Source organism: Gossypium raimondii, chromosome 2, assembly GCF_025698545.1.
Source record: "Gossypium raimondii isolate GPD5lz chromosome 2, ASM2569854v1, whole genome shotgun sequence".
Lineage (NCBI taxonomy): Eukaryota > Viridiplantae > Streptophyta > Magnoliopsida > Malvales > Malvaceae > Gossypium > Gossypium raimondii.
In genome coordinates this window covers 13,346,697-13,355,402 of record NC_068566.1, presented here as the reverse complement: position 1 = coordinate 13,355,402, position 8,706 = coordinate 13,346,697, and positions in this window count along the sequence as shown.

Sequence of the window (8,706 nt, the reverse complement as noted above, 5' to 3'; positions counted from 1 at the left end):
TTGCTTTGGTAATGGTATATAATGGGGAGATCAATCATGATATTTTTAGTGGATTGACTCAATGACCAAATAATTTGTGATTAATAGTTGAAGAGTCGGAACTTAATTACAAATTATTTAAACCCTAATTATATATGTCTGATCGTTTCCTCCGCTAGCTCAATACAACTCTATATGGAATGCACATAAGAGCTATTATGATAAATGGATGAAAACGATATTTGAGAAATAAACTGCATGAACTACTATTCGTGGTGAATGAATTTTCTCGAAACAACAGGAGATGACTTAAAAATTAATTTAATTTCTTTAGATTATTATTTAATTGAATGTAATTAAATAATTAAATCCAAAGTGAAAAAAAACAAATTAATTAGTCATTCAATTAAATAATAATCTTGTGTATGACTTTGATATTGTGTATGATTTTTTAAACAGAGCCTACTCTCTAAACATGTGAGGATTTGAGAATAGCGAAGAAGATCATTCATTGAAAGCCAGAAGGATTTAGACACTAGATCCAAGATTTGACATATTTACCTAACTTAGAAACATAGGTATTGGATTTGGTGAAATTTATTATTGTTAATAACACAACCTAGGTCTAGTTTTTATGAAAACTTTTAAAATTTCATTGTGCAACAAAGTTGTTTTTCATAATCAATTTTTCCAACACTTTGTGCATGAGCCACGACATTTCTCCTTACCAATTCTAGCAACGCCCTAATCGCGTCTTTATAATGATACTAGTTTACCTCATCTTAAAATTGCCACAATGCTTCGGTTGATTCCCAACTAGCCTTTTTGTCAGGTAGTCCTCTAGACTTGTACTTATGTTGCCATTTAATTTGATATGTTTTGCCACGTTGTTCATCTTGATCACCTCATTTCGACTTACCTTGATTTGGATCCTCAAATAATCACGAAATTATGTAGCCACTATTGGAAAAATTCGGTTTGAAAACAGGTTTCTTGCACAGCGAAAAATTAAATTTTTGAAATCGACCCAATTTGTGATATTTATAGAAATAAACCCTAACCGAATTCTTACTTGTGTTTTTGGCTTAGCAAATGTTCGTTGTTCCCAGCTTTCAACCAAATAAGCTTTTTCACTATTCTCGTACGACGAATTGCTTCGTGTGTGGGTTCGAACCAATTAAATCAAAACATAAAACTAGAAAAAGTTTTCTCTCTTTTATTTAGGGTGAAAATAGATATTCTCCTTTCTTAATAAAAATCGGTAGAATTGTTATTCTAGAAAAATATATTTGATAGTTGAGTGTCGAAACCATTTTTTATTTTTAGAAACAATACAAAAATTAGTAGGTGTCGACTTTAAAAAAACAAAAATTGGGAGTCGCCACCAATCTTTTATTAAGGTGTGATTGGATCACCTAAAAAACGACTTTGGTCTACGAGTTTCAAAAAAACGGATTCGGGAGTTAGTTACGTACGAGGAAGGATTAGCACCCTCGTAACGCCCAAAAATTGGTACCAGATTGATTAATTAATGTATTAAAGTTGAGAGTTAAAAAAATGTGACCCTTAATTAAATTAAATTATTTATTAAAACTTTCTCATTTTGAAAAAAAAGAAAAATATCACGCCCAATGCGTTAGGGCACAACATTTTATTCTCTTCAAGATGAGTTAGTCCAAAAAAAAAAACTCGTGTAATAAAATTTAAGAAAATATCTAATTGTTTAAAATTTATGAAGAAATCACAACCCAATACGTTAGGGCACAATTTCTTAAAATCCCAAACATTCAATATTTTCTTTATTTAAAAAAAAAATCTTTGTCTTGAGAAATCAACGTGTCACATCCTATACGTTAGGACAAAACATATTGAATTCCCGATGACAAATTTTATTTTGTTTGATTAAAGAGCAATCCTCGATTGTTAGATTTTAGGAAGAAAATCGGAACCCAATACGTTAGGGCTCAATTTTTTTGAAAATCCTAAATACGAGTATTATCCCTATTTTGAAAAGTTCTATTTTAAAATCGAGTAAAAAGATGACGTAATATTATAATATATATATATGCCACAATAATAAATACATCAATAATAAATATAACAATGGCATAGAAATAATGTATACATATAAATAAATGAAACTAATATACATAAAAAACAATGACATGCAAAGTATCAAATAAAAGAGTAAAATAGTATAAATGAAAACACAAATTAATAAACAAATGAAAGAACTAAGTAAAAATAAAGAATTATAAAATGCACATGGATTTACATATAAAATCTAGAATTATAAAATTTATATATAGCAAAATCTATAATGTATTTATGAAAATATAGAAAATACATAATTAGACGTATATATATAAAATAATAATAAAATAAAATAAAAATAAGTAAATATTTACTCATTTTAACAACATAAATATATACGTATAAATATAAAAATATTCATTTAAAAAATGTAGAAAATATTCATTAAAAAATAGAAATATATATGCATATATAGATAAAATAATTACATATATGTATAAAATAATTACATTATCAATTAATTTAAAAATAAAGAAAATAAAAAAATGGACTAAATTGAACTGTAGACAAAAATCTGGGGCAAATCCGCAAATAATTGAATACTGGAGGACCATATTGAACACGCAAAGAATGCAGAGGGGCTGGAAAGGAAATTATCCCTTCTCCTCTACAACGGCGCCGTTGTAAATTGGACCAAATTGAAATTGAAATAAATAAAAGGGTAAATCTAAAAAATAGAAAAAAAACTTAATTGGAAATATATTAAAAGGCGGAGGGGCTAAAAGCGCAATTTACCCCTCCGCTTAAAAACACGCGGATCCTAAGCAGGGTTGGATTCGGGTCGGATTACCCAAAACGACGTCGTTTTTAACATTTAGAACCGCTCCTAAAACGGTATCGTTTAGTACCACTATTTAAACCAAGTTTTCTCCAAAAAAATCATTTGCAGCAGGAGAAGAATAAAAAAATACAAAAATCTCAATTCCTCTGCTAGGGTTTTGACCCTAGCTTCCACGCCACCACTCCTCTGCGACGATCCCACCGTGGAAGGTCGTCGGAGTCGCATCCCAAAAGGGCTTATTGGCTCTTTTCGCGCAGATTGAAGGCGTCCCCAGGTATACTTTTTTAAAAAAAAACCCGATTGGGGTATTTTTTAAAACACAAAAGAAATGGCCTTTCGGCCTCTGTCCTTTCGATTGCAACCGGAAGGGAACCCTAAAGGGTTTTCGTGGCCTTGATGAACGGAGGAGGCCTCCGACGATGGCGCATGTCCTGACCCCAGTTGTTTTCGATCCCCTTTTTGCCTTTTATTTTATTTTATTTCATTTATCATAACACGCATGAACAAATACAAAGAAATCTAAAAGAGACAAAAGCATGAGCTTGAAATAGAATATCAACCTTCGATTTGATTGATTTTTCTTCTATTTGGTATTCTCTGTTTTTTGCTGTGAAAATATTTGCTCCCTTTTTTATTAATTTTTTTCGATCCTTGTTACAGTATATTCATGGCTTTTTTATAGACAAATCAAACGATATCAAGAAACAACAAAATCTCTTTTTATTTGATTTTCGAATCTTTGATTTCATTTCTTTTTTTACTGTTTCTTGCTGCGCAGGTGAAGATCGCGTGGAGATTTGGAGGGCGAGGCTTGGTTGCGGCGTTGTTGAAACCCTAGGATTTCTGATTGTCCTTTGGGGTTAATTTGGGCCTCTATTTGGTTTTGGGTCTGGGCCATATAGGCCAACTATAATTTGGATCCTCGTTTTAAATTGGGTCATGTATTCTGGGCCGTTTTATTTGCTTCATGTAGGCTTGTAAAATACTGGACTCTTATTATTTTTATTTATTAATGGCCGGGAAAAATTTAGGCATTACATTGAGAATAAATTTTCTCTATTTTTCGGTAGAGTAACAATCTGTACCATCCCAAATTTTTAGTTTAAAGTTTGTAAAATTATTTCAAGAATGAACTACTGGATCGTGTAATTAGCTTAGACACTCGAGTTTGAATCCCTTCCCGAGCAAATAAATTAATTTTGCTATTTTGTTCCCACTCCCCTAGTTTTATGTCGCCCAACCTAGCTAAACCCTAGGTATATATGTTATTTCTATCGTTTTTTCTATCTCTCCTCTGTTCTTCCTCTGCTTTTGATGTCCCTTTCATCTCCCTCTCCCATTCTTCTAATTTTTTTCTTTTTCCCCTTGTGCCATTCCAAACATAGTGAAATTCACCATTGTTGTGCCACCTCTTTGCCTATTATTTTTCTGCCATTTTTCTAGCCGCATTATTGTCATTTTTAATCCCTAAATCAGCCTCCCTTTGCTGTCCAGCCGCCTCTCTCCTCCACTTGTCGTGGTACCAATTAGTTTCAGTTTTCCTTCTCTTTTCTTTTCCTATGCTTGTCAATTTTGCTATTGTTTTCACAGCCACTTTACTATTATTTCTAGCCCTAAAAACCATCCCCTCTACTGCCCTAAGATCTCTCTTTGTGCTGCCTAAGTTAGCCTCTTTTTCTATTGTTGTTTGTGATGTTTCCGCCCTTAGAACACCAATGGTTTGGGCTGCTGTTTTCTCTTCATTTGTCACCCCTTACAACAATGTGTTCTTTGATTTTTCTCTATTTAAAATATCCCTTAACGTTCCAAATAAATAGGGTATCCGAACACGTTCATTCGACATCTCAGATCTGGTTATTGGATAGTGTAAGTGCGGATTTATGCAAGATCTTATGTCATTTGATTTCGTTAATGGTTACTGTTTTGGCCGAATGCTCAAGGCTTTAGGTTAACTTTTACTTATTGATTTTTGTGTGTTATTTCCAACTTAGAAACTGATTTTGATGTCCCAGATCAGCAGTGAAGTTGAATTTCATTTGCACCCTCGTTTCGCATCAAATCAAAGTAAGTTATCTTGTCGAAATGATCTAAGAAATTGTTAGTGTAGCACTGATTTGGCCGAACCCTGAAAGGGTGTTTCAAGGTTGGTTTTAACTGTAATTTAATATGTTAAGTGCTCTAATTTTGATTTAGGAACATCTAAGGATTAAGTGTGGAAGCACGAACTTTACGGATTAGTGTTGTGGACTTGCGAATTAAGGTGTTGATCTTTCCTTTTGCTAAATTAGTCTAAAAACCTAATACGTGTTTAAATGGTAAATTTACTTACTGGTTTTGACATGGTTGAATGGCCTAGGTGCTAGTAGATGAGGTGCTGAGTGAGGTACGTATTTAAATAGATAGCTCGATTGTTAAAGGCGATATTGGAACCGAATGAATTGTGTATGAGCTGTATGTGATGTATGACTTTGTGCTGTAATTGGTTGACCATACATTGGTGTCAAATCTCTGATTACTAAGTCCTAATGAAAATGTATGTACTGTATACATGTATAGCATGCTGAATTTTTAAACACTAATTGATATGCATGTAATATGCCATTAATGACATTGAGCTTGTATGTATTTAAATTACATACCATATGTGAAAATGACTGTATGGAAAGCATGTATGCATGCCACTATTACTGTTAAATGAAAAGTATGCAAAGCATACATAATTATGTTTAATGAAATGCATTTTAAGCATGTTATAATACTGAAATTGTAATGTTAAGCATGATCTGTTCATTGATTGTATGACATATTGCATTTGCATGGATGGGTATTTGTGGTTGACAGAAGAGTTTCGTGGAGTACCGACGGCATTTAAAGTATGCATATTGAGTCATATACTGCACTTAGAGTACCAAGGAGATTTTACTAGCAACTTGTTTGCATTGTTATTAACAGTTTATCTGCATTACTGATATTGGTGGCTTGTCCGCATTACTAGAATCTTTTCCGCATCGTTACTGATAGTTTAATTGGATTACTGATATTGATGGTTTATCCACACCGAGATTTTGCTCCACTGTTTGGATTTCAGTAGACGGGTTCTGGGAAACTCGTGGTGCATCTTGTTGGAAAAACGAATTTGAAAACATAACGGAAAATAAATTTAGGGAAAAACCAAAGTTGTAAAAAAAATTTCAAAACAAGATCTTGGTTGTGATATCTAAAGTAATAAACACTTAATCAAAATTGTACCTTTTTTATTCGTCTAGGATGAATGCTTCGACCGAGTAGTCTTCTCCGCTATCCTCAAGCTCACGTTTGTCGAGTGTGGGCTCGCTTCGAATTAGAAAATTTTTCACAAAAATTACCAGTGGGGTAATTTTACAATTTCTCTAAACTTCTAGGTCAAGTTGTAAATCAGAAAAATATCTCTAGAAATTTTCTGAAATAATCTCTTTAGAGAGTTTTCTCTCTACAACTTTCTCTTAAATCCAAGTGTATGTAAATAATGAGCCAAGGCTCTCTTTATATAGGGAGAGTTTAGAGAGTTCAACTATGGTTAAATTTAATCACTTCAATATTAAATTTGTAGAATATTTTATATTAATTTAATATTAAATCTTATTAAAATAATAGAATTTTATCTAAAAATAAATATTTAATATTAAGATAATCAATTCAATATTAAATTAATAAAATACTATTAAAATAAGTATTAAATTAAATTAAATTAAATTTTAAACTATTAAAATAATATTATTTTTGGAATAATTAATCTGAAATCAAATTCTCTGGTAGAATCCCAGTAGGGGTGTAACTCTTCCATTACTCAACCACCGATAACCAACTGCCGTCGGCCACCGGGGCGCAGCCATCGCAGCCATCGATACCTCCATGTCCGGTGGTGCAGGTGTGACACCCTTACGGCATGCTGAGCCAATTCGACTACTGCCAGTTCGGTCGGGTCGTTCGATCTAGCCACCGGTTTGACTTTTAGCCTGGTTTCACATACCAGGCCCGGTTCGACCAATTTTTGGATCTTAGTATCATTTTTGGGCTCTCAGACCCAATTTATGATCTCATGTCCAATTTTCAAATTCAATTACCCATTGAGCCAATTGTATGACTTGAAAATTAACTTCCAAAAATATCATATTAAGTTTAATTGATGTGATTAATTTAATTTTACTTGATCAAACTTAATTTTTTTTTAAAATCACTTAGTTTTTCTAAATGAATTTTTCAAGAAAATTTTTTAATTAAATTCTCTAGTTGAACAATTCTTATGACCACCTAATTTAATTCCATATCGAATAAATCTACTCAATTAAATTATTTCCAAAGTCATAGAATTTTCTTTTGATTCAAATGCAGTCCAATCAAGCTTTTGTTGAGCTAGTAGAGGGACTAATCAGACATATACAATTAGGCTCTTGCGATTGCAATTATGTCCAGAAGTATCGTTCAAATAATTCTCAATTATTTAATCATGGAGTCAGTCCACAAGAAGTACCATGATTGAAAACTCCTTATTGTATACCATTTACGAAAGCAATTCATCCAATTACTTTATCCAGTGACCTCGTCATGTGTGTGTTACCCTCATATGATATCCTTGATTCATTTGAGTTAAATCCGTTCACTCAATACAATCCTATTTTATCTCATTGTCACCATTGTGTCTTCTTAATGATTAATATGATCACTATCAACAAATGACTGTAATGAGTTGCTTGTTCGAGAACGAGCAACTCATGGCCACGTTCCATATTTATCAATCCACACATGCCAATGAGAGGGTATCATTAACTCTTTAATTGAGCTATGAATTCCACTGCTGTTAGTAAAGCCATGTCATAAACAAGTCACGTACCCAACATACCGATGGACTCGATCATCTTTAGAGCATAAGCCTCCAATTATATCAAAGCACATGAGTTGCATACGCATGGTTAGTGACTAACTCAGGATTTAGGTAAATCACACCATGAACGTCACAAGTGAATTAATTTACAAACAGATTCAAAATTAATTCATCTTGGGTCCAGTCCAATGTATCATTCTACCAATGAATATATCTATGCCTCTACTCGTGGAGTCAACTACTCCGATTGCCAAGACAAGCCATCTCCTCAATTAGAATTGTAGATGACATAATAATCCTTTTTAGTATTTGAATCAAATGCTCACTTTGATGCTTTTACGGGATTACGGGATCATTTAGATTATCTGCTGAAGTAAGTTGTCTTTCTTGCAATGTAAACATTCTTTACAATGCAACTTATCTTTAGTTTGAACTTTAGACAATCAATGAGCTAATATTTTTTTGTCACAATTTCGCTATGCATGCAAAATATAAAAGATAGAAAATACAAAAGACATAATAGTGAAAGGTGAAATTAACTTTATTTATTTATTCGTCGTTCAAATAAATAGAAAACAGCTACATGTTTACTACAATATGGGCACATTTCCCAACACATCTTACATATGACATGCTCATACATTGATTGATTATGCCATGTTCGATACTGAAATGTTGTTATTGATTGTTAACTATTATAATTGATTGCATGACGGTTTATTGTTGACTCATATTGAGCTTTCATAACCTTACCCCAATAGTTTTAAACTTTTCAAGTAACCCTCTTAACTAGGATTAGACTCGGCATTCGGAGCATCAACTCGAACATCAAACTATTTTTAAGTTTATTATTTAATTGGAGTTTTCCTTTGGTTTTGGATTGTAATAATTTTTATTTGGACTGTGGCTTGGTAATTTCATATTTAGGGATTTATGCATGCATGGGTTTTTGAAACTTAATAATCGATAATTGCATGTTATCTGGCTTAAG